Source organism: Podarcis vaucheri (genome assembly GCF_965113315.1).
Source record: "Podarcis vaucheri genome assembly, chromosome: Z".
NCBI classification, from domain to species: domain Eukaryota; kingdom Metazoa; phylum Chordata; class Lepidosauria; order Squamata; family Lacertidae; genus Podarcis; species Podarcis vaucheri.
In genome coordinates, this window is record NC_138758.1 from 13,970,209 (window position 1) to 13,994,079 (window position 23,871).

General features: G+C 44.2%; 1 long non-coding RNA gene across 2 annotated transcripts; it reads left to right on the top strand.

Moving 5' to 3' along the window:
• Window positions 1–2: 2 nt before the first annotated feature.
• On the top strand, window positions 3–23,871 carry LOC309523484. Of its 2 annotated transcripts, XR_014215390.1 has the most exons (7): window positions 3–92; window positions 2,240–2,833; window positions 10,914–11,007; window positions 14,774–14,840; window positions 15,826–15,908; window positions 20,641–20,761; window positions 22,429–23,871. It is a non-coding gene; the product is annotated as an uncharacterized lncRNA (long non-coding RNA). The 2 variants fall into 2 exon arrangements; XR_014215391.1 differs by lacking the exons at window positions 3–92; window positions 20,641–20,761 and having other exon boundaries at window positions 538–2,833.

The window sequence follows — 23,871 nt, forward strand, 5'->3', positions numbered from 1 at the left end:
CATAGCTGTCAACTTACAGATTTGAAAATAAGGGACCAACAGCCTCGAAAATAAGGGATCAGCCGCCAAAGTAAGGGATTTTCGGAGCACAGGTATGTTCAACTTCTGAGCCCCTCCGAGCCAAAGGCAGAAAGCCCAGCCAGCAGCCAAACAAAGCCTCAAGCAGTGGTTCCCACAGTGCAGCAACCCGGCAAAGGGGATGCAGCAAGGAAAACCACTGTCACCTCTCCCCTGGGAAGCGCTGAGCAAAGGCAAGTTCCCAGGCAACGCAGCCGATTTGATCAGCACAAGGCATGCAAGCTCCACCCCCCAGTCGTTCTTAGACTCCTTATTGGGTGAGCAACGCAGCCAAGCAACACAGTTGGAGTTGGCTGGCAGGGAGGGAGGGAGAGGAGCTGCTTCCTTTGAAACCCTGGAAATTTAAGGGACATCATCAATAAGGAACAGCAGCGGGACACAGCACTGGGATAAGGGACTTTGCCGCCAAATAAGGGATGGTTGACAGATTTTCCATGTAAAAAATAAATATGGATTAATGGGGAAAATACAGACTGGTATTGTGAGTTGTGCAGATACTGCATTTTTATTTATTTATTTATTTATTTTGCATATTGAGTGCTGATCCCACAATAGGGGTGCCCACTGACTGTAGGGTTGTTGCTGGGTTTTGGTTTTGGTTTTTTGTTTTGTTTTGGTTTTTTTAAACTTCTGAGTTTCTGAAGAACCCCAGACTTCTGAATCTGTGCATAGCAGACTCGCTCCCATCCTTGTTTCAGGGTTTGTCCAAATCTTTTGCATACCCTTATCCAATACCTTCTACATTCAAAGCATACCATTCAGCTTTGGTCAGTTCCCCAAACAAGAAATGTATCTGTGCAGTTGTTCCCTCCATTAAAGTTAGTGGGGACATCCACATATCAATGAGTTCTGTGCACAGGAGAAATCATTGTTATCAGGCCAAAAATCTACCTTCCTTCTGCAACATTTACCTGGCATCAAACAACCCTATTTACTTGTCATTTAAGTAAGTATCAGGGTTATGTTTGCCATAACAAAATACAAGGGGAAATGTGGCGTGGCACAGCGGTTAAGTTGTTTGGTTGAGGAACAAGTTCAAATCTCCACCCAGCCACAAAGTCAGTGGTGGCTGGTGCTCATTTGGATGGAAGATAGGGCAGCAGGTGGAGTCAGTGCTGATGACAAGCAAAGAGCCAACTATTTCTAGATTTGTTCCCATCCTCCTCCCTGCTGAATTATTCAAGGGCAACATTGAAATTAATGAAAAGCAAGCTGGCAGTCAGTCCCACACCCTGGACTGGATGTAAGTAAGAAGACAGGCAGGCAAGGGCAGACTAAGCTTGATGTGGCAGTGTCACATCAGCTTTAATGGGCCAGCCTACATTGCACAAAGTCTGTTAGATGTGCTTCAGGCAGCCACTGTCTCTCAGCATAAACTACCCCATAGGGTTGCTGCTGCTGTGATGAGCTCTTTGGTGAAAAGGGTGGAACAAAAATATTAATTATTAATAGTATGTAAATTGGAGGTGAACAGGTGAGGTACTACATCATGATTATTAATGGAGATTAAGTGGACTGGGGGGGTTAACCTCGTTTATCTTTGTACTGCATTGCAATGTTGTTTCTGTTGCATGGGAAACTGTCTGTGATGCACAGATGATCTAGCTAAATTAGAATTAAAACTGGATTAGAAAAAATCCACTAAAAATGTAAGGAGGTGCAAAAGGACAACACAAAGGGCAATCTTTTAAATTTTCATTTCCAATTCCAGCCATTCTGAGCCAGATGAATAGAAATCAGATAAGGTTCATTACAGCTGCAATCCATCCAGAAAAGCTGGAATGGGGGCGAAAAAGGTCCTGGTACATTAATTTTTTCACAGTTGCTCTCTAGTAAATAATGTTCTCCTTACAATTTAGACTCTCCAGGTCTAAGCCCATGGGACTTCTATGCACATTTGAAGCTGGAATTCTGAGCAATAGAAGCAAAGATTTATTTTCTTCCCCAGAATGGGTGGGGGTGTGATAAGGCGTCCCCTTCCTTTCCAAAGAATCAAAACATCCAATCCTCATTTATTTATTTTTATTTCAAATGTTGGGGTCCCGTGCTGATGCCCTCAAAATGAGGAAACAGGGACATTAGTCAAATGTAGAGTGAACCAAGTGAAGAATCAAATTTGTGATAAACTACCATGCCTTCATTTTCCCTTCATACTTGGAAGACACTAGGTTCTGAGTGAGTATGCCTCATTTAGCAACCTGCAATTCGCAATTTGATGCTGACGGCACAACTTGAACAGAAAGCAAGAGCTGCATTAAGAAGATTTGAGACCTATTGTGAGCTATGTGATCAACAGAGGCATGTGGTCCAGCAGCTCTTGCTGGATTCTACCACTCCAAAATGTGCATGTTAGGAGGAGAATGGAGGGAGCCAACTTATTTGAAAGGTTTGTTTTATAACAAGGGAGGCAGGTACTAAACAGAAAAAACGCCATAGCATGGTAATTGAAAAATTAGGCGACAATCCTTCCCTGTGCCATATTTATTTTCAATACAATAGATTTTAAATTGAAGGAGTATGCAAACATGCAATTCTGCAGCAAGGGAATTCTAAAGCAGTAGTGGGGCCACATTAATTTCTGAGCAACCTTCTGAGGGCCACATGTCAGTGGCTGGAGGAGCCAGAAACCAAATATGGGTGGGGTAATTAATAGAATTTTTTCTTATGTACAATAGGCTAGTTAATTCACACATACTCATGCCTCTCTGTCTCCTCCATCCAGGTAAGCAAGGGTTCAAGGGAGCATTTCAACCAGGTAAGGACACTCGTGGATGGTGTAAAGCAGGGCTAGGGAGGGAATGTGGTTGAGGAGGAATTATGCTCTGGGGTGAGTCTCAGGAGCGAGATAGGGAGGACTGAAGGGCCACATTTGCCTTCCTGGGCTTTGGCTTCCCTAACTCTCTTCTAAAGCCTTACAGTCAAGCAAAAGCTGTATCACATTGTGTCAGAGAGTCTGTGCTGAGCATTAAGTAGCAGAATGCAAACCAAAGTCCTTGGACAATTTTTGGAATGGATGTTGGGTGATTGTATGTCACTCTATGCATGCTCAAAGGAATTTACTATGGCTTTAAATGTTCTGGGTTTGTATCTTGACATTTAAAATTCAGTCCAGTGCTTAACCCTGGCTCACATTAGCCCCTGCTGCTGTTCCTGTCCTTTGTTCTTAAGGGCTGTGTTTCCTTCAGTTCCTTCATTTGGCAAATACATTAAGCTAGAAGGTAGTCTGAATCAAGGCTCTTTCAAAGTCTTTCTTATGTCTCAGGAGGCTTCCTGCACTGCCTTAGCAGCAGCTGTATCAAAACTAATCTGAGTCATTACAATTTAGGATCAGATCGGCTAGAGATAAGATAACTCTGGTTTATAATAACCTATAAAGATTTATGACGATTTATTCACCTTCCCTAGGTAACAGGCTGCTCATCCCCAGCAGACCCACAGCTCTTTTCTGTTAAAAGGTCACTGAAGAAAGAACTCTGAAATGGCAGAAAATAAAACCACTAATCGGCACATTTCTAATAAAACTATCATGCCTGCTAGAACCAGAGGGACATCAAATGCTAACAATTTCACATCCCATGTGGCACCATCTCTTGAAAGGACTAACAAGATGGGTTTTTCATGCAGTACTCCAATAAATCAAGGATCATTAATCAACCCTTCCTTTAAAAAATATAAATTATTAGGAGGGGGGAGGAAAAGGAGCTTTCTGACAAATATCATGCATAGCCTAAATGTTGAAACTTGGGGGTTCTTTCTGTTCACCCTGAAGAGACAATTAAAACATAGACACAATGCAAAATATGGAATTGTGCAAAGGTAGAGGAGATCTGTATGCTCTCTGTTTCTCAGCATGTGTTGTTGGTATCCATCTGTCTCAAGTGGCAATGGAAGAGTGCACCATCAGGGGTAAAGTTGCACCACTGAAGACTTACAATGCCTACTGTGGCTGTAGATAATAATACAGGAGAGACAGGTTACCCCTGCTAAACACTGAAGCCTGGTAGACCTTCATCTTGGTCATTAGCATCACATTCTCCCATGTCCTTTTGGTTAGACTAGCCACTGCTATAGCTGCCTTACCAATATACTTGTCCAGCTCAGCATAAATGAAAAGGTTGCTTATTATGGTGGGCCGAGGTACACACAATTGTCTACCACCTCAAGTGTGCGGTCACCAGTGCTAATGTGTGGAGTGCTGGCAACACCCTGACTCAGGGTGTTGGTCTTTGCCAGGCTAATGGTGAGGCTTGGGCATGCAGGCTTGAGCAAAATGGTTGATGAGGCTCTGTAGAGGTTCTTTGGAGTGCACTGGCAAAGCTGTGTCATCTTTGTTGTCTGCAAACAACATTTATTGGATAAGAACCTGCTGCAGTTTTGTCTTGGCTTGGATACATGCCAGGTTGAGCAGACCCCTGTCACTCCTTGAACGGAAGTCCACACTACAGTGGTACCTCGGGTTACAGACACTTCATGTTACAGACGCTTCAGGTTACAGACTCCGCTAACCCAAAAATAGTACCTCGGGTTAAGAACTTTGCTTCAGGATGAGAACAGAAATCGCATGGCAGTGGCACGGCAGCAGTGGGAGGCCCCATTAGCTAAAGCGGTACCTCAGGTTAAGAACAGTTTCAGGTTAAGAACGGACCTTCAGAACGAATTAAGTTCTTAACCCGAGGTACCACTGTATCTTCATTCAAACTGAAGGCATATGAGAACAACAGTGGGAATAACATGCCAAAGAAAGTTGGGACCAAGCGCCATTTTACGGGGTTGGTATTCGGCTTTTTGACTGGAAGCAGGGGGGTATTACATGGTGAGGCACAGGGAACTAGAACTCCCATTTTTAGAAACTCATCAATCATCGGAGTGAGGCCGTCGATTGCTTCAGGAGGTAGGGGATATTGTTTAGTGCAGGGAAAGGGTAGATCTTTCCTATAGTTGACTTTTACTGGGGTCGCAGACTTTAGAAGCCCGACAGAGGTCGATTCAGTTCCCCATAGCCAGGAAGGGACACTATTTAGAAGTTCAGGAGGAAGATCAATGTGTTTATTGTTAGCTTCTTGTAGGACTCCTTGGAAGTTGAATATGGAGTCGTTTGGCATATGTAAGTAAATTCCTTCCTGGCCACATTGAATAGTAGCATTTAGTTTACATAGCAGATCCCTACCGAGGAGGTTGACTGGGCTGGAGGTTAATAGGAAGGTATGTTTTACGGATAGGGGTCCAACGGAAACGTTTGCAGGTTTAGAAAGAGGGCAATTCCGAGGAATTCCATCGAGTCCCATTACGGTTCTGGTCTCTTCTCCAGGGGTTAGGTGGCTGTTTGTGAGGGTGGAGTAGGTGGCCCCGGTATCTAAAAGGCAATTATAGGATTGGCCATCAATTTGCATGGTGCAGATGGGGTCGGAAGAGGACAGTTGTAATACTGGGCAGAGGAAAGAAAAGGAGGCGGGATCTGCTTCTAATTGTCAATGTGGCTGATATTCTTCCATTACCATTTCATGAGTTGGGTCTGTAGTGCGGTTTCCCTGTTTGTAGGGGTTGATTGTGCTATGGGTTTGACTGCGTGGGCGAGGTTGTGGTAGTGATGGGTCAACGCGGGGTTGTATTTGGTTTTGGAGTTGACTGGGACTGTGTGAAGGGGTAGGCTCTCTGTATCTGAGATGTGCTGTCTCCCTATAATCCGGGTTGTAGGGTCGGGCGTCCTTATATTCATTTCGCTTGCTTCCTACCCGGACAGAGCAATTTCTCCGGATGTGTCCTATTTCCCCACAGTTGTAACAGACGCGGTCATCTAATAGTTCAGATCCCCTTGAGTTTAACCTTTCTTTGGTGGTTGGTATCCCGGCTGCATAAGCTAGCACACGCGGGGAATCAGGTTTTTGGTCTTTTCTTTTCCGTTCGTCTCTCGAGTTGAAGACGGATTTTGCGATGGAAAGAATCTCACTTATGGTTTTTCCATCGTACCCTAAATGGGAATTTAAAGCCTTCCGAATGTCGGCAGTGGCTTGGTCCTTAAAGAATCCTTTGACTATCACTTCGTGTTGCGGGCTTTCCGGATCTATCCCACCCCAGGTTTTAATGGCAGAAACTAGGCGGGAGTAGTAGTCGGATGGGTGTTCCTCAGGTCCTTGAAGGACAGCTTGGACTTTTGTCCAGTTTACAGTTCGCTGACCAGCAGCCTTGATTCCATCTAGGATGGCCTTCTTGAAAATCTTTAAGCCCCATAGCCCGTCCGTTGTATTATAATTCCAGTCCGGGTCGTTAAGGATCGACTGAGTAGTTAGAGGGGCCATAGATACCGGTCGATCTGGTTGGTAGCCCTCCCGAGTCAGGGCTTCCCCTGCCTTGGCTAAGATTTCTCTTTTCTCCGCTTCATTAAAGAGAGCCCCCAGGAGCATGTGTACATCTGCCCACGTGGGGTTGTGGGTTGAGAAAATGGTGGCCACCTGGCGGTGGCATTTGTCGGGGTCATCCCGCAAGGACGGCATTTTGTCTGACCAATTCATTAAATCCGATGTAAGGAAGGGTTGGTGTGTGAAGACCATACGGGGTGGACCTCCTGCCCTTTCCGGAGGTATAGGTAACGCTCGCAAGGGGAAAGCACCCTCTACTTCTCCATTTGGCAGATTATCTTTGTTTCGTGTTCTACTGGCGACGGGACCCTCCCTTTCCCCGTTTGGAAGTTGCCCATTAAGTAAAGGTTCCACGTCTAGATTTGCCTGGTCTTCGGTTAAGTTGGGCATACTTGGAAGGGGTTTAGCCGGCTGGGTAACTATCGGCGGTGTATTTGATGCGCTCGAAGAAGGGGCCGGGGTGACGTTCGCGGTGTCTTCCCTGGGTCCCGCACCCCCCCTTCCAGCCCCTGCCCCAGGTCCCGGTGAAGGGGGGGCTCGTGGTTCTGGGTAGTAGAAGGGGACGAGGGTCCTATCCAGTTGTTCCTCTTGAGCCCTGATCTCATCATATGGAGGGGGTCTCGTAGGTTTTAAGACGGCCATCTGCCGGGCTATCCTAGCTTGTTGTTGTTGGAACAATTCACGAGCTTCGGCAAAGGCATTCAGATAGTAAAGTTGGTGGGGCTTCTCGTCGGCTAGATAAGACTTAAGTGCTTGCATCCTTGTGACGTTAAAAGAGCCGTGAGGTGGCCATCTCTGGGTCGGGTCTAGATGGTGAGTAAAAGCGACCCACGCAATGTTGCAGAGGTCTCTCAATTTGGATTTTGAGAGTCCTTTCCTCCCACTCAGCTCCTTCCAGTTTAAGAGAACAAATTGGAGAGGGGTATCGGAGTCCTCCTTCTGGCGGGAAGGCTTCGCGAAAGCCTTATCGCCTGGAGGAGCCCAGTCAGAATGTTTGGAAGCCTGGGTTCCCATTCTTCCTACGTTAAAGATAGAGGGGTAGAGACACACACGAGGGGAGAGAGAGGGGACGGGAAGAAGAAGGGAAAAGGGAAAATTTCCTTTCAGTATTTTTGAATGTTCCTATCTTTAGAATACAATTTCGTTTCCAGAAAACCTCAAGAATGAGCTTAAAAAAAAAGGTCTGCCACGGGACACCTTGGCCCGAGAAAGTTTCAGTCACGGGACACCTTGGCCCGTCTGCCACGGGACACCTTGGCCCGAGAAAATTTCAGTCACGGGACACCTTGGCCCGTCTGCCACGGGACACCTTGGCCCGAGAAAGTTTCAGTCACGGGACACCTTGGCCCGTCTGCCACGGGACACCTTGGCCCGAGAAAATTTCAGTCACGGGACACCTTGGCCCGTCTGCCACGGGACACCTTGGCCCGAGAAAGTTTCAGTCACGGGACACCTTGGCCCGTCTGCCACGGGACACCTTGGCCCGAGAAAGTTTCAGTCACGGGACACCTTGGCCCGTCTGCCACGGGACACCTTGGCCCGAGAAAGTTTCAGTCACCTATTTTCTTTTCTCACTACTTCAGCGCTGTTCACAAGACTAATCCTAGTGTGGGGCCCCAATTCGTGAACCACCCCTTCTACCCTCCACGACAGCCTCCTGCCTATCCTTTGAGACTAGGTTCGGAATTCCCTACTGAACGCTTGCGTAGTGCAATGCCAGATCGGGGTCCGAGAAGAACCAAAGTTTGAAAGGAAAACAAACGACCTTGCGTTCTCACGTACCCGGGTCATCCCTAACAAAGGTCGCCAGGCAGGAGGGGCGGCTTCGTTTGCATGGGTGAGGTAGAGAAAAGTAAGAATATTTGAAAAGACGCCTCCGGACGACTCCGAGGGAGGGACGTCAGGGAAAAATAGTAGAAGAGCCACGCTTTCCCGGACTCAGTTCCAAGACGGAAAACGGGGGAGAAAAGGAGAGAGGAAGAGATTAAGGCGTTCCTGGACGACTCCGAGAGGTAACGCCGGAAAAACCAGTAAAAGTACCCCGATTTCCTTGGCCACTTTCCGAAGGGGAAAATCGGGGGAGAGAAGGGAAAGGTTTAGGGTAACGTCAGAAATGAAAGAAGAAAGTCTGGCTGTCGTGGATATATTCCCTTTCCAACCCCCCTCCCTCTGTATTTACTTCAAACCATACTCACGTTCGCAGATGTCCCCCGCAGATCCCGGGATCCTTTCCTTTAGCCGGCTTTACCTCACCTTTGCTCCCTCTGGTCGGGCTTCTGGTGACAGTTGATTACCGCCCGCAAAGAGGAGGCAGGGAGAGGAAGAAGGATCCCCGGGCTAAGGTTGCCCAGTGGCGCCCGATCCCTTCTATCTCCCCTCTCACCCTTACAGGAGAACCAAGTGTCCCTGAGTCTCTGGTCGCCAAACTGTTAACGGAAACTTTGAGGGTTCTCTTGGGCAAATGAAGACACCGACCAGAGCAAGTCAGAGCAAAACAGCAGCCAGTAGGCTTGGTCTTTATTAAAGAAAAGACTGTCGCGACAGGACTCCCACCGCCCACAAGGTGAAGCAAAATGGAAGCCCCGAACAAAGGGAGACCCTAACTTTTATTAGTTGCTAATCCCCTTAGCTACACCCTCAGAATTACATCATATTTACATCATGATTATATTAAAAATAGGAGGAGTTGGGGAGGAGCTGCACAGGTAACTCGAGTGTCCTGACACCTGGCCGGAGCCTCCTTCCCCCTCCCCACATGAGTCATATTCAGGAACAAAGGGAAAGGGCGAAGTTTCCTGCCCCCTGAGGGGAATCCGGTCACAGTCTTTTGTAAGAGTCCGCGCGGAATACACTATGATATGCAGTTCATTATGTCCCTGATAGCCTTCTGTCTGAGCCCATCACCGATGGCTATCAAGGTTGTCACGTATACTAGGAAGGAACACAGAGTACGTGACTGCTCGGTGAAGGGATTATGGCCGCTTGATATCAGGCCACCCCCCTTTGATAGTTCTTGCAATATGCGGTAGAATAAAAGTGGTCCGGTGAAAATCCGAAGTACGGTTGATTTTTAGTGGATTTATAAAGAATATTGTCCTTGAAGTTCAAAGCACTTTCACCTTTAGGAAGTGGCTTGCTACATTTTGATTAAATCAGTCACGGTCAATTGAATCCGGAAACTTTGTATTCGGAGCTGTCAAAGGTAGGGAAGAGAGCGGCAGTAGCCTGCAGTACCTGCGTGGCCACCGCAAGAGGCGCTGTTCGGTAACGCTGATTGGCTGAGGCGGCCGCCGATTGACAGCAGAGCTCGGTCGGCCGGTCTACTCGCAATAAAAATAGGGCTATGTGGAGCGCTATGGCGGGAAGCTGTCAAACCAGCGCTTCCTTATCTACGGAAGGCTTTAGGGATGGCCCTCTAACAGGGACATCTCCGGGGTCAGGGAGGGGAGATGCGTGCGTGTGTGAGTGTGGTGCTTGTGTAACACGTGTCGGTGAGTGGGGGGGGGGTTTCCGGCGACACATGCCACTGTTTATAGGGAAGGTGCCAGAGGTTGTACTGTCATACTAGAAGGTGCTCCATTCTCATGGAAGGATATCATCTTGTAGAGCTTAGGTGGGCATCCTATCTTGTTGAGGAGTATGAAGAGTCCTTTTCAGCCAATGTGGTTGAAGACCTTCATCAGGTCTATGAAGGCAATGTACAAGGGGGTATCTTTGTTTTTGGCATATCTCCTGCAGCTGAGATTCTATGGTAGTTGTTAGTCATGGTGGTCACCCTTGTAGAGGATCACAATGCTGGAGTTGTTCATGCCTTGTGGTTTGGATCCTGTTAACGAACACTGCAAGAGAAGGCCTCTGGAGGTGCATCATGAGGGAGGTGTTGAGACTGGCTTTCAACACTTCTGTTGGGATTCAACCTTTGTCCTGGGGATTTAGCACATACTTGAGAGTTGATGACATTCTTCAGCTCATTGTTAGAGGGACATCCAGCTCTCCCAAGATAAGCATAGTTGCTAACTGTTCAGTTGAAGACCATGTTTTCCCATGAGTTCAGTTCTTGATGGCGCTCTGCCCATCACACCTCCCTACATGTGTAGCTGTCAGCAGCAGGTTGAATGCTCTGACACAGCTTTAGCCAGTAGTCATTGGCACATTGCCTGGCAATCCACTGGGCATCACTCCTTGCCTTTCTCAGTGCAGCAAGCGTTTTCTCACAAGACACATGCTTCTAGTTCACAAGAGCCTAACCCTTTGCAGTGATAAAAGGTTCCATGTCCTTAATGCCAGCCTCAAACCACTTGGGAAACTTTTACTTTTGCCCAAAAGGATATAGCTGTGTTGTAGGTTGCTATTCAACGCAGTTTCTAAAGGAGTCCAGTAGCACTTGTTCGAGAGAATCAGAGAAGCATTTATAAAGTTCAGGTATGACTGTTCCGGGCAGTGTTGATTTGAGGCCACACTTTCTGCTTTGTCCTATAGGCCCTCTTTGGCTGGAGAAGGATCAGCATGGATTCTTTCATATGGATCTCCCAAGAGAAGAAGTTCCATTACTGGGGCACAGCCACCGAAACAGGTCTTCCACCTTATAGTTTATCCTCCACAAGTGAGGAGAGCTACCAGTGAAGGGTTTTCAGATTGTGACCACTGCTAAGCAGTGTCATACCTAAATTCTTCTGAATGCATTTCTAAACCTGGTGTTTCTGAATTTGTAAGGGAATTAAGTTGTTTCAGTTCACATATAGCTTCAGAAAGCACAAATTAGGTAAATAGGCAAACTGAATCAAACTTATCCCTCATCCTTATTTGTAGCAGAGCTCAAGAGGACTTCCTCAGCATGATCTGCATTCTCAATGAATTCCTTCCTATAAAGATGAGAACTACCCAAACTGCTCATTTTTTTCTTTTTAAAGAAGTTCTACTCCTGCCTTGCATTTCTAATTCATGACATCACAAATACCCAGCATAAGTCTGCTACTGAGTGTCCCTGATTCTCATTGGCTCCCTGCCAATAACAATGCTCTTGGAGTGGGGCAGGAAAGTAACTTTTGTGAGCATCACGAGTAAAAATTTATTAATTATTTTGTCTTGTGTAGGGTGTTTTTCTTTTTCTTTTTCTTTTTCAGCCAATGAATTCACTCCAAAAATTTAATGCATGGTGAAAAAATAATTTGGATTTCCTCTTTGTCAATATTTCATGAATAAAACTAATTAGGGGACAATGTGAGAATGAGTTTGAATATACAATGTCTTCAGCTAATTGGGTTTATTCATGAAATATTGAAGTGCAGGAAATTCAGCTTATTTTTCAAACCATATAAATTTTTGAAATAGTAGATTCAGTGTGTGGCTAAAACAAAGTAAGCAGAAGAATTTTTAAAAATGAAAAGTGTACAGTTCAGTTATTGAGAATGGATGATTTGATTTAAGCAACTAAACATGTTTCAGGAACAAAGGAAGCTGCTTTATACCAAATCAGACCATTGGTCCATCTAATTCAGTATTGTCTATGCTGCTTTGCAGCAGCTCTCCAAGGTTTCAGATGGAAAATTGTCAGCCTTTCCTAGAGATACTGGGGGTTGAACTAGGGCCTTTGGCAAGCAGAGTAGATGCTTTACCATTGAGCCACAACCCTTATACCTTAATGACCTAATTTGAGGTGGCAGCCCTGAAGACTAATGCAAAAGGGATCAGTATGGAACATTGGTCCCCTAGATCAGGCATAGGCAAACTCAGCCCTCCAGATGTTTTGGGACTACAACTCCCATCATCCCTGACCACTGGTCCTGCTAGGAATGATGGGAGTTGTATTCCCAAAACATCTGGAGGGCCGAGTTTGCCTATGCCTGCCCTAGATGTTGTTCATCTACTATGCTCTCTTTATGGGCTGTGAAGGAACATTCCTTCATCATCCAGCAAGGGTTAAAATTTAAGCAAGGATTAAGAATCCTAGAGTAGCCTAGCTACCTTTCTGATAAGGCGATAACCTATGTAATGGGCCATTAAAGGAAGAAAGGAAGTGGATGTGTGCCAGGTGGCAAAAGGGTGGTCCCCCACTCCCTCACTTGTTGGACAAAGGCTGGAGCTGAGGGTGTGGGTGTGTGTATGTAAGCTAGAAAATAGAAACTTAATAAAGCAGCAGGCTAAAATCTGTGAGGGAGAGACATGCCTGGTTTTTCCTGCAATCCAAGGCTGTGGCTATGTGAGATAGATCCTCTTGGGGTGTTAATGCTGTGAGCCCCTCCATCATGGGTTCAGGTTGTATATATGTAGAAATAAACCATATATAATAAAGATACCACAATCTCCACGGTCCCTCATTCCAAAAGGAGCACAAACTCTGGACAAGTGCCTTGAACCCCTTGAATCTTGCACCGCTTAGAGATTGGGGTGACGTGCAACAATATACATTTTGTGTGAAACGTTGCCTAATCATATACACACCTTTGCAATTGGCCCTGTTTTAATGCATGAAATGCATACCGAAATTTATACGCATTCCTGATCCAGTACAGTATATCATTTTTGTAAACTGCACCTGACATTTCAAAATCCTATGAATTTCAAAGGATGGCTGTTTTTCAGTTCATGTATTGGTTCTAAAAGTGCAAGTTATGCAGATTTGCCTTCAAGTGTGAACTAAAACATACTTGGCCCTTATCCCTAGGAATGGATTCATTAAAGGGGCACCAACTATAGGGGTCGAAGGGGCTTCAGCCACCACAATATTTGTGAGTAGGGGACTGAGGCCCCCATACTGAGGGGGCCTCCATCCTCCACAGCCCACTGCTACCGAGCAGTGCTCGCATGGTGGGCAGGAGCAGGACACAGGGAGGGTGAAGATCATCCTCCATGATCCCCACCCCCCACTGCTGCTGCCAGGTGAGCACTCATGCACCATGCAGGGGCAGGACGGCAGAGGGGTCATGTGAGGCAAGTCGGTGCCCCTGGAACTCACTCCTCTACACATGCTGTTGTAAGATTTATCATGGCAGGAAAATCTGGGAGAGAAACAACCCAAGTAGAGGAAATACTCCACTGCTTTCTTCTTCAGTTCTAAGCTTCAACATTCATTCCAGATCTCCAATTTTCAACCAGGGTGATCCTCTCTAAGTTAGCTATCAGCTGCAGTTGATACAGAGCCATCATTATATTTGCCTCTAATTTCTTTTTTTCATTAACCTGGCACATAGCACACAACCCCAAGACCACAAATAAGGAACATTCAGTTCTCAAGCTGAGTACACAGCGCTCCAGTTTTCTCTGTCCACCCTCAGGACACTTCCCAGTCACACCCACTCTCCCCGGACCACCAGTCTTGTTCCACATCCACAATGAATGATTTTTACTGGCTGGAATGTGTCTGATAATGTCTCTTGCCCTGGATGGAATGAAACTGACTTTAAGGATTTATCCACACTTCTTCTTGTCCTGATGTTTTCCCCCAGGGTAAACCACATTTTATGGAACGTGGGTGGCACTGTGGTCTAAACCACAGAGCCTAGGACTTGCCAATCAGAAGGTCAGCGGTTCAAATTCCTGCGGCGGGATGAGCTCCCGTTGCTCGGTCCCTGCTCCTGCCACCTAGCAGTTCGAAAGCAAGTAGATAAAGTACTGCTCCAGCGGCAGTTTGTCAAAGTGCAAGTAGATAAATAGGTACCGCTCCGGCGGGAAGGTAAACGGCGTTTCTGTGCGCTGTTCTAGTTCGCCAGAAGAAGCTCAGTCATGCTGGTCACATGACCTGGAAGCTGTACGCCGGCTCCCTCGGCCAATAATGCGAGATGAGCGCCGCAACCCCAGAATCGGTCACGACTGGACCTAATGGTCAGGGGTCCCTTTACCTTTTAAACCACACTTTAGCACTCAGTTGGAGCAAATGACAATTCAGGTTTTCTATGGATTGATGTTAGCTCCGATTTAGCGGGTTTTTCATGGGAAAGAAGCAGGGTAAAGGGAAAACCACTCTGAGCTGTGCTTTCTAGGCATGAAGTGTGGGCAAGCCCTAAGAGCTACATCAATTGCTCTGTCCACTTTTGCTTCTGAAGCTCCCCACTACTGGTCATCAGCAAGCTGACAATCAGGGAATGAAATAAGCTCAGAAAGGTTCCATAGCTGAAGGCATTCAGCGACACTATACAATACAAACAGGTTGGTGGTGAACTCCCTTCACCTTCCTTACCATTCAGTTTTGAGAATATATTCTGAACACATGTAGAGGATTGTTTTTAACCTGCTCTATAGACAGTAGGATACTTTGCAATATTACAGATGTCTTTTATGTTTCTGAAGTGTTTGCCCCATGTTAACGCTAATCAAAATCCATGATGTTTATTTTTACACAGTATCTTTCCAAGGTGTTTCATTTGATGTGGCCTTTCCAATCAAAAAGAAGAAGAAGAAAAGAACAAAGTAATCAGCTGAAATCCTTCTAAAAGGGGGCAGGGGGGCGGGGGTGGAATGCCAGTAATGTAAGCCAGAAATATGATTGTAACATCCTTAAGTATAATCACAACTGACTATCATTTACTGGTTCACATTGAAAACGTTTATCATAAACTTTCTCTCAAATGAAACTTTGCAGCCGAATAGAACTTCCTGTCAAAGGGGCAGAGAAATAGCACCCTTGTTTTGAACAGGTCTTGTTCATCAGAAATGATTTTTTCCATTTCATTTGTTTAAAAATATATTTTATTTGCCTTCCTTTTCCTTGCAAAATGGATGGACGTCTCTTGATTAAAACATCATTATAAATTAGAAAGTAGCCCATCATGTGGAAAATTGAGATTCTCTGGTTTAAGCAAACTGCCTCAAGCAATAGACTTACCCAAACTAAATGACAACTCTTCTTCTTCTTCCCACTTTTGGAGGAAAGGTGATTTGCACTTTTAAAATGGTAGCATTAACATTAGCATTCTAAAGTAGCATCATGCGAGCTGATTGGGACTATTAAATTTATTAACTTTCCCTCTGCTATAAGCATTCTGCAAGATGTAAGATGTTCATCAGGAATTTGGGGACTAATTAATACACTTCTAATGTAAGCAATAATGTTACAAGATACAAGTTCAGTGGTACAAGACAAGTTCAACCCCCACCTGCCAAAACAAACAAACACTTGTATTGGTGAATTCAAAGTGTATTAAATTAGGGACATAAGTATATAGGATGCTGCCTTATGCATAAGCAAACCATTGATCCATCTAGCTTAGTATTCTATTGTTTCAGACAGGGAGTCTTTGTTGGAGAAAAGCAAATACATTTCCTTCTCCTGAACTTCTTCTTAAACCAGAAGAAGGCACTGTTTGACAAGTGATCTAGTTATCCCCTGTTTGTAGCTTCTCCAAGTTAACTCCACCCCTAAAAACTTAGACATTTTGTTTGCTGTTTTCTCCAGACAATATGGCTGCTATTTCTCTCCTATCTTCCCTCACATGTAAATAGTTCCTGCATGAATAAATCCTTTGAACTCCAGAAACTGTAAGTAATTACTTCAATCTAATTCACTTGAGCTGCTAACAATATTTATTTTTTAAACAGCTCTGGGAATTGTAGTTTGGGGACAGGAATCTTCTAACAACACTTAGCACCCTTAAACTGCAGCTTCCAGCATGCTTTGGGAGAAGCCATGACTGTTTAAAGTGGTATCGTAGTACTTTAAATATATGGTGTGAATGTGGCCTAAATCTCTGTTTTTCAGCTTGTTAATTTTTGTCCTTCTTTTGTACTTGTAATGCCTTTCCAGGACATGGTAGTTCTGGCCTACATTTATCAGGCTGAGTAAAGCATGCTGCTGGAGAGAAGGAACGTTGCAGGTCTTCAGGGTCAAGTTCCATCTATCTCCTGAACAGAGCTCCAGAGACAGTGTCGCAGCCATGCCTTGAACTGAATGTAGTACCCATCTAGCCCAGCCCATTTTTCAGCATACAGTAAGTTCCAGTGCATAAAGCTTTGAATCAAATGCAGAAATCTGCCTTATACCTGATCCAACTGGCCTACAGCTGCTTGTTATGACTGGCAGAAGCTTTCCACAGTCCCAGAAAGAAAAACATCATTGCAATCACTTTCTGCTTTAGGGTTGGGGCCAGATTTTCTATCTCCCCTCATCTCTGCAAGGCATCTTTGGCAGATGGCCAGGACCACCTACCTGTCAATCTTGTGACATCATAAATATACAATGTAATTGCTGGCATTGCTCAGCCCTGCGTACTGCTTGCAGGGCACTTGAGAAGTGCTGCTCACAGGCTTTGCAAACCCTCTGGTGATTAGGAAATTTCTAAACCTTGTGACAGTCAGCTGGCTCTTGGGTGCTTGAGAAGCACTGTGTAAGGAGCTATGCTGGTGGTGCTTGCAAAGCCCCTTTCAGTTGAGCTCTGCACATCTGATCTCAAATATGATGTCAGGTGCAGAGCAGGTGGGCATGCCTTGCCTGGCACATCCGTGTGTATCAAACATGGAAGTATGACAGGCCAAGCAGAATTCCTGCTCAGAGACTGAGCCTGGGAACTTCTGCATAGAAATCATGCACTCTACCCATTGAACTATGGTCCTTCTCCATGTTAGAACCTTAGGCCAGGGATCCAACACTGCACCTATTTTTAAGAACCCACTAGGCTTTGTACCTGACCTGCCAAAATCAATGACCTACACCTTCTGGTTCCACCCCCTTTCGTTGAATCCTAGGGTTTCACTTTAGACCCTATCCAAGTACCAACATAAATAAACAAAACAAAATACCATAAAGTGTGTTATTACCCCAACTTCATTAGCAAGGCCCAGCATTCCCCCGTGGTATAACAATCTGCGACTCTTAAAACCATAATTGGTGTATTTTTTGTTTGTAAATTGTTTGGTTCAAAACTTTCTGTATCTAACTATGGCAAGTTTTTACAAGACCAAAAGGAGGAAAACTATGGTGAAGGTTGAAATAAGAGTATTTTAGCATCATGTACTTTTCTTATAGACCTTCTATGATCTTTAATGTTAGCATAATAGATAACAGTGGGTATACTGCAGATATCTATGGCTTTTTTCTTTTGGGCCTTAAGTGCATGTCTTGTTACGAGACCTTGAAGGGACATCCATCAATGGCTGACCTCAATCTTTCTGCAGTGTATTCTATTATATTTGCCAATCAGTGAAGGAAGTTTGCCAGCGTTGAGCCTTTCACCTCTATCAATTGAAGAATAAGTCATTTTATGATCAAAGGCATCCTTAGGTCAGGCCCTCTAATCTCACTTTCTTATCTTGAAGGGGGGAAAAAGGATAACAGAGTCTTCACATTTTACTCCCTAATGAGCAAATCTACACCCAACTTCCCAGACTGACTTAATCTGATCTGAAGTTTGAAAGATCTGTTCTATTCTGACTGGAAATTAATGGTATTAACATACTGGTGTGCCTGTTACCCAGTGGGAACTCTAGGTGCCCAAGATTTTTTGTTTTTGTTTTTAAAGGAGAACAAGACTCAAACAGGGAACATATCAGCCCTTTTCAAACATTCAGAACATCTGTAATGGACATGTATGGGGAAGGTGGCATTTGAGTGTAAATTTCTCTTATTCAACACAATAAATCAATCTCAATCGATCTCAAACTTTTATTGGCATATAGACAAAATATTGAAAGACTCAGTACAATAAAATCGCTCGGCAGAATCTGCATCTAACAATTAAAATACTGTTGTATAGCATTCACTAATCTTCACTGCGGGTGGGATGCGGGTGGCGCTGTTGGTTAAACCACAGAGCCTAGGGCTTGCCGATTGCATGATTGGCGGTTCGAATCCCCGCGGCGGGGTGCACTCCCGTTGCTCGGTCCCAGCGCCTGCCAACCTAGCAGTTCGAAAGCACCCCTGGGTGCAAGTAGATAAATAGGGACCGCTTACTAGCGGGAAGGTAAACGCCGTTTCCGTGTGTGCTGCGCTGGCTTGCCAGAGCAGCTTTGTCACGCTGGCCACGTGACCCGGAAGTGTCTGCGGACAGCGCTGGCTCCCGGCCTCTAGAGTGAGATGAGTGCACAACCCTAGACTCTGTCAAGACTGGCCCGTACCGGCAGGGGTACCTTTACCTTTAATCTTCACTGCATGTTGCACAAACCTGGCTACTATCTCCATCTTATCTCGATTCTGAGTAAACGTTTGTGACTGCCACTCCCTGCTAACAACCAATTGTTTAGTGAATTTAGTTTCATTGTGTGCCAATGTTCTACTGATGGAAGGTCTCAAAAGTACTTAGGATGTTCATATACATTCTATGACATTCCAAGTCAGGTAATGCATAGATAATGCTCCCAAGAAAATGATGGCTTCTTAATGGATGCTCTATTTCAGGTCTCAGAGCATGGTTAAAATGGGCATTTATACAACTGCTTTGAAGCCTATGGAAGAAAAGTTGTTGTCTAAATAAAAATAAATTTATGATATCCACCTGTTGAATACACACTTTCATTTCAACTTGATCTGTTTTTGACTGTGTCTTAATGACAGAGACTAAATTTGGGAGTGCTACTTAATAATTAGAAGTAATGAGTGAATAGTTCTATCACAATCAAAATGGCAGATGATTTAACAAACAGCAGTGAGTAAAGTACCCTATGAGTCCAAAGCGATGCTTGAAGAACCTCTTCTTTTTGAACAGACATCAGTGATTGAGAACTATAATTAAAGTTGCCTTAATAAATTGTAGGAGTTGCTAAGATACCAGCAGGTAGCTCTTGGCTAGCCACAAATACCTGAACACAATCTTTAAATATATTTGTCTTATGTGTGTCAGTAATTGTAACCCTTTGCAGACAGAATACCGCCACCAATGACAGTCAAGGGTGTTTGATTAGGAATTTGCATTCTTATAGCACCCGATAATTAGCTATTTTTGCATTTGCTTCCACTCTTTTTTTTTTTTTTTTTTTGCCTTTCTGAATAATAAAACGCAACCAAATTGTAAGAACAAAGTTTTCATCAAGAACATACCTTGTAGCAAAACAGGTAGTCAAGAAGACCCCATGGCATGTTGATTATCTTTTGAGTGCTAAGGATAGCAGTGGCATTCACAGCTTGATTCTTTACTTTGCCTGGCTCCACTCAGCAATTAAGTGTTATGCTTTCAAACTATCTTGGTTTAGAGTGAGGAGGAGGAGGAATGAAGATGAAGCAAAACAGTTCATTTATAAATAGCTGAATATAAGCTCAGTGTTTCAAGTGTTGACAGAGATGAGTATCATACAGGGATGGAGGAGAAGTTAGTACAGTCTACACTTGCAAATGGATTGGCCTAGTTTAAACCTCCTACAGTAACTCACAGGTTTGTTGTTGTTGTTTAGTCATTTAGTCGTGTCCAACTCTTCATGACCACATGGACCAGAGCACGCCAGGCACTCCTGTCTTCCACTGCCTCCCGCAGTTTGGTCAGACTCATGTTGGTAGCTTCGAGAACACTGTCCAACCATCTCGTCCTCTGTCGTCCCCTTCTCCTTGTGCTCTCAATCTTTCCCAACCTCAGGGTCTTTTCCAGGGAGTCTTCTCTTCTCATGAGGTGGCCAAAGTATTGGAGCTTCAGCTTCAGGATCTGTCCTTCCAGTGAGCACTCAGGGCTGATATCCCTAAGAATGGATAGGTTTGATCTTCTTGCAGTCCATGGGACTCTCAAGAGTCTCCTCACAGGTAACCAAAAGAAATTCTGAGTTGGACTTATGCAAGTTTTGTGATGCAGGTCTCTGCTCAAATGTGGACCTTTTTTAAAAAAAGGTGTATTTTGGAATAAAATGCATTTAGAAATGTGTACATTGAGATAAGATATGGATTTAGATAGGTATTTTGTAAGAAAATAGATATTAGAATATGAACTTTCATATGGATTTTGTGTTTTTAAAAAGCCATCACATAATGCAGAAGAAGAGTTATAAAGGAACACATTCACAATTAACTTGGAACAGAAACATATGGTTCTGCCCAACCATATAATATTTTTTGTTAGTTTCTATATATGATGCATCCATACATTAATATCTGAGGTAACACAGATCTTGTGATTTCTCTAGCATACAGAATCCAGAGATTTTCATACAGGGAAAATGTTATGCAAACATCTCCCCAATTAGAAATGGCACAGTAAAGACAATGTGTGAGGGCTTCAGAAAATGTATTATGAAATGCGGCTGTAACTTGCCTGGCAAGTTAATCTTCATATGTAAGAAACTTTCCTCTCCTCCACAGAGATAGAAAAAGTCAAGAGCACAGAGGGGGAACCTCAGGCCCAGGCAGGGCCAGCCCAACACATTTTAGCACCTGAGGCAAACCACAAAATGGTGCCTCCCAGCCTGCCAAGGGAGAAGGGGTACGTGAATATCTACATCAGGAGCAAGGGGAATCACTGTGAATCCTGCCACCTGAGGCGGTTGCCTCACCTTGTCTTATGATTGGGCTGGCCCGGGGCCCAGGAGCCAATTGTTGCCCCCCAAGCCTCTCTACCTGGCCCTTGGAAGCAACTCACTGCTCTAAGTCTCACCCCTCACTGTCCTTGCTTCACACACCCCAAACATATCTGTCTGGCTAAAATGTGTCCTTGAATTGTTTCTTGTCTGAATGGAGGTGGGAGAGTAGTGCCTGATCATGCATGAAGAAATTAGCCTAGTGTCTGAAGAGAGAGTTCATATTCATCGCTTCACCCAGTTTGCCTTTAGCCCAACCTTTTACTGCCATGCGACCCACAGAACGTTGTTTAGAAGAGAATGTTGTTCTTGGGCTGATAAAGCACCTTCATGCCTGGGTGAGGATGACACCCAATCTGGACTTGCACTTGTTTTTTTTTTTAAGCACCCACATGTCATAGCTCTCTAGAAAAGCTGTCATGCACTTCTTTGCTGAATTTGGGTTGCTAGTGGTAACCTTTAAGACTTTACAGGACTTGGAACTAGGGTTTCTATGCCTGAAAGAATGTCTCTTCCCATATGAACCTACTAGGATCTTAAGATAATGCATTAAGAAGCTCATCAGAATGACTCTCCATCAGAAGTGCAGAGGGTAGTTATTGGAAAAAGAACTTTTTCAGTCGCGGTTCCATGCTTTCTAGGCATGGGTCTCAGTGGTTTTGCCTTTGCCCCACTACTTTCCCACAGAAAACACATTCTTTAGCACTAAATTGGAACCTATAGAACGCTGTGGAAAACCCAGTTGCCATTTGTTCTGATTCCGCACTAAAGATCCACTTTCCCTTGGGGCAAATGGAGGTGTGTATGAGCCATGAGTGGAAAACCTGTTCAGTTCATAGACCTTAAGTCCCAATATGAAGCAAGATGATGTTTGTTTCTTGATGTTTTTTGTCTGTATTGAACCCCTTCTTTTTTACACACACACACAGGACTTGGAGTTGTTAAAAAACTTTATTGTTACTTCTGCAGTATATTCTGAAATGATGTTGTCATAACACTTTCCATTTAGAGAAGATAATCATTCTTTAGATACACTCTCTTATTTTTACACCAAGCTTGTCTTTTTTTATTTTAAGCTAACACCCAAGATCAAAGTCTAATTCAATTAATACTAATCTCTAAAGCTATTAGATCTCAGCTTTAAAAAAAGTTTCAACATTTTGCTAGGCTTTTAATCCTTTAGACAACGGCTTAGGCAGTCACATAGTATCCCTAAAGATAATAAGCACATTATAAATGCTGATAAAATGTTATCAGGCACGAATCGTGTATGAAGATTGGTTCACATCTTGGTAGGGAATAAACAGTGGAACCTGAATATGATGTAGGTATAAGCTGGAAAGAGATAATTGCAATGTTCATAGCTCACTGGACAGATGCAACACTTTTCAAAGTGTGTGTGTGTATGTATGCCCTCCCTCCAAATTCCTGCTTTAAAGAAAGCAGGAATAGTTATATGGATTCAATGAATGAAACGGAAGGGCAGTGTCCTAAAGTATCCACTGGATTTCATAGCTTCTGATGTTCTGAGGCAATGCAGATGCTTTTAAATGATATATATGTTTTGTTTTAGATAGAAGATTAACTAGGAATCAGGACAAAATGGACTCTTTTTTCCTCCCTTCTGGGGTGACAAATGGGAGCATCACCCACTACACTATCTTGCCAGGTGGGCGCAGCCTCTCACTAGGATGCAAGCATGACTTTTGGAGTTGCAGGGAATGGCAGCAAGTCTGGCTGAATCCTCAGGATTGCAGGCAGAGAGCTGAGTGGCAGTGGTGACATTCAGGCATCACCACAAAGTCCTTGGGCCTACTTTGCTTAATTATTGTCAACAATATTGATCTCTTGATATTTACCCAGAACAACTCTTCGAATGCACTTGATACATGAATGGACCAGCAAAGTTACCATCAAAATGTTGCCTAAAGTATCCCTACAGGATGTTATAACCAGTAAATAATTTGTGAAGATTTGCAGTGAACTGACATGCAGAGAAATGTATCAATCACTGTAAAAGATCTTGCTCAGATATAGGTGGAAAAGGTTGCATTACAGAGAAGTGCATCCCAAGTTGTTTAGAGCCTTATGTATTGAAAATGGAATATGTAATTGTGCCCACATAATTACAGGAAACCATTAAAGATTGTACAAGCAGTGCGACACATGTAACATTTTGGCATGATAAGTGCCATTTATATCCCCACCGTGCCACTGGTCTGTAAAAACCATCCTTAATGGTTCCCATGAATGATGAAGCTGATGCATTTTCACTCTTCAGCTGTTCTCTTCAAGGGTCTTAATCTTCCAGTACAAGAATAATCCCATTAAGAAAGCATCCGCCCATGGACAGGGCTAAGGAGGCTGAATGTGCCACAGATGGATGCATGTTTCAAAGTCAAACAAAGTCATTTTATACTTTGCTACTAGATTCTGGGTCACAATGGGTTGGATCAAAAGTTGTTGTTATTGTTGTCTATTATATTTCTGCACCTCCTTTCACCCAAGGATCACAAGGCAGTTTACAATATAAAAACACAAAAATATACCATAGTAAACAAGGGGGGGGGGACCACTAACACACACAGTTTAAAAGGCTGTGGGATGTTTAATTAGTCAAAGGCTTGGAGGAAGAGAAATGCTTTTGCTTGGTGCCTAAAGATATGTAACAAAGGCATCAGGCAAGCCTCCCTGGGGAGAGTATTCCACAAGTGGAGAGCCAATAAAGAAAAGGCCTGTTCCTGTGTTGCCAGCCTCCAGACATCTCATAGAAGAGAGCCTCAGATAATGATCACAGGGTCTGGGTCTGTTCATATGGGGAGAGGTGGTCCTTCAGATACATGGTCCTGGGTCATTTCAGGCTTTATAGGTCAAAACCAGCACTTTGAATTGGACCCAGAATCTAATAGGCAGCCAGTGCACTCAGGTCAGGATTGACTTTACATGCTCAAACCATCTTATCCTGGTGAGCATCCTGGCTGCTGAATTCAGCATCAGCTGAAGTTTCCAAACCATC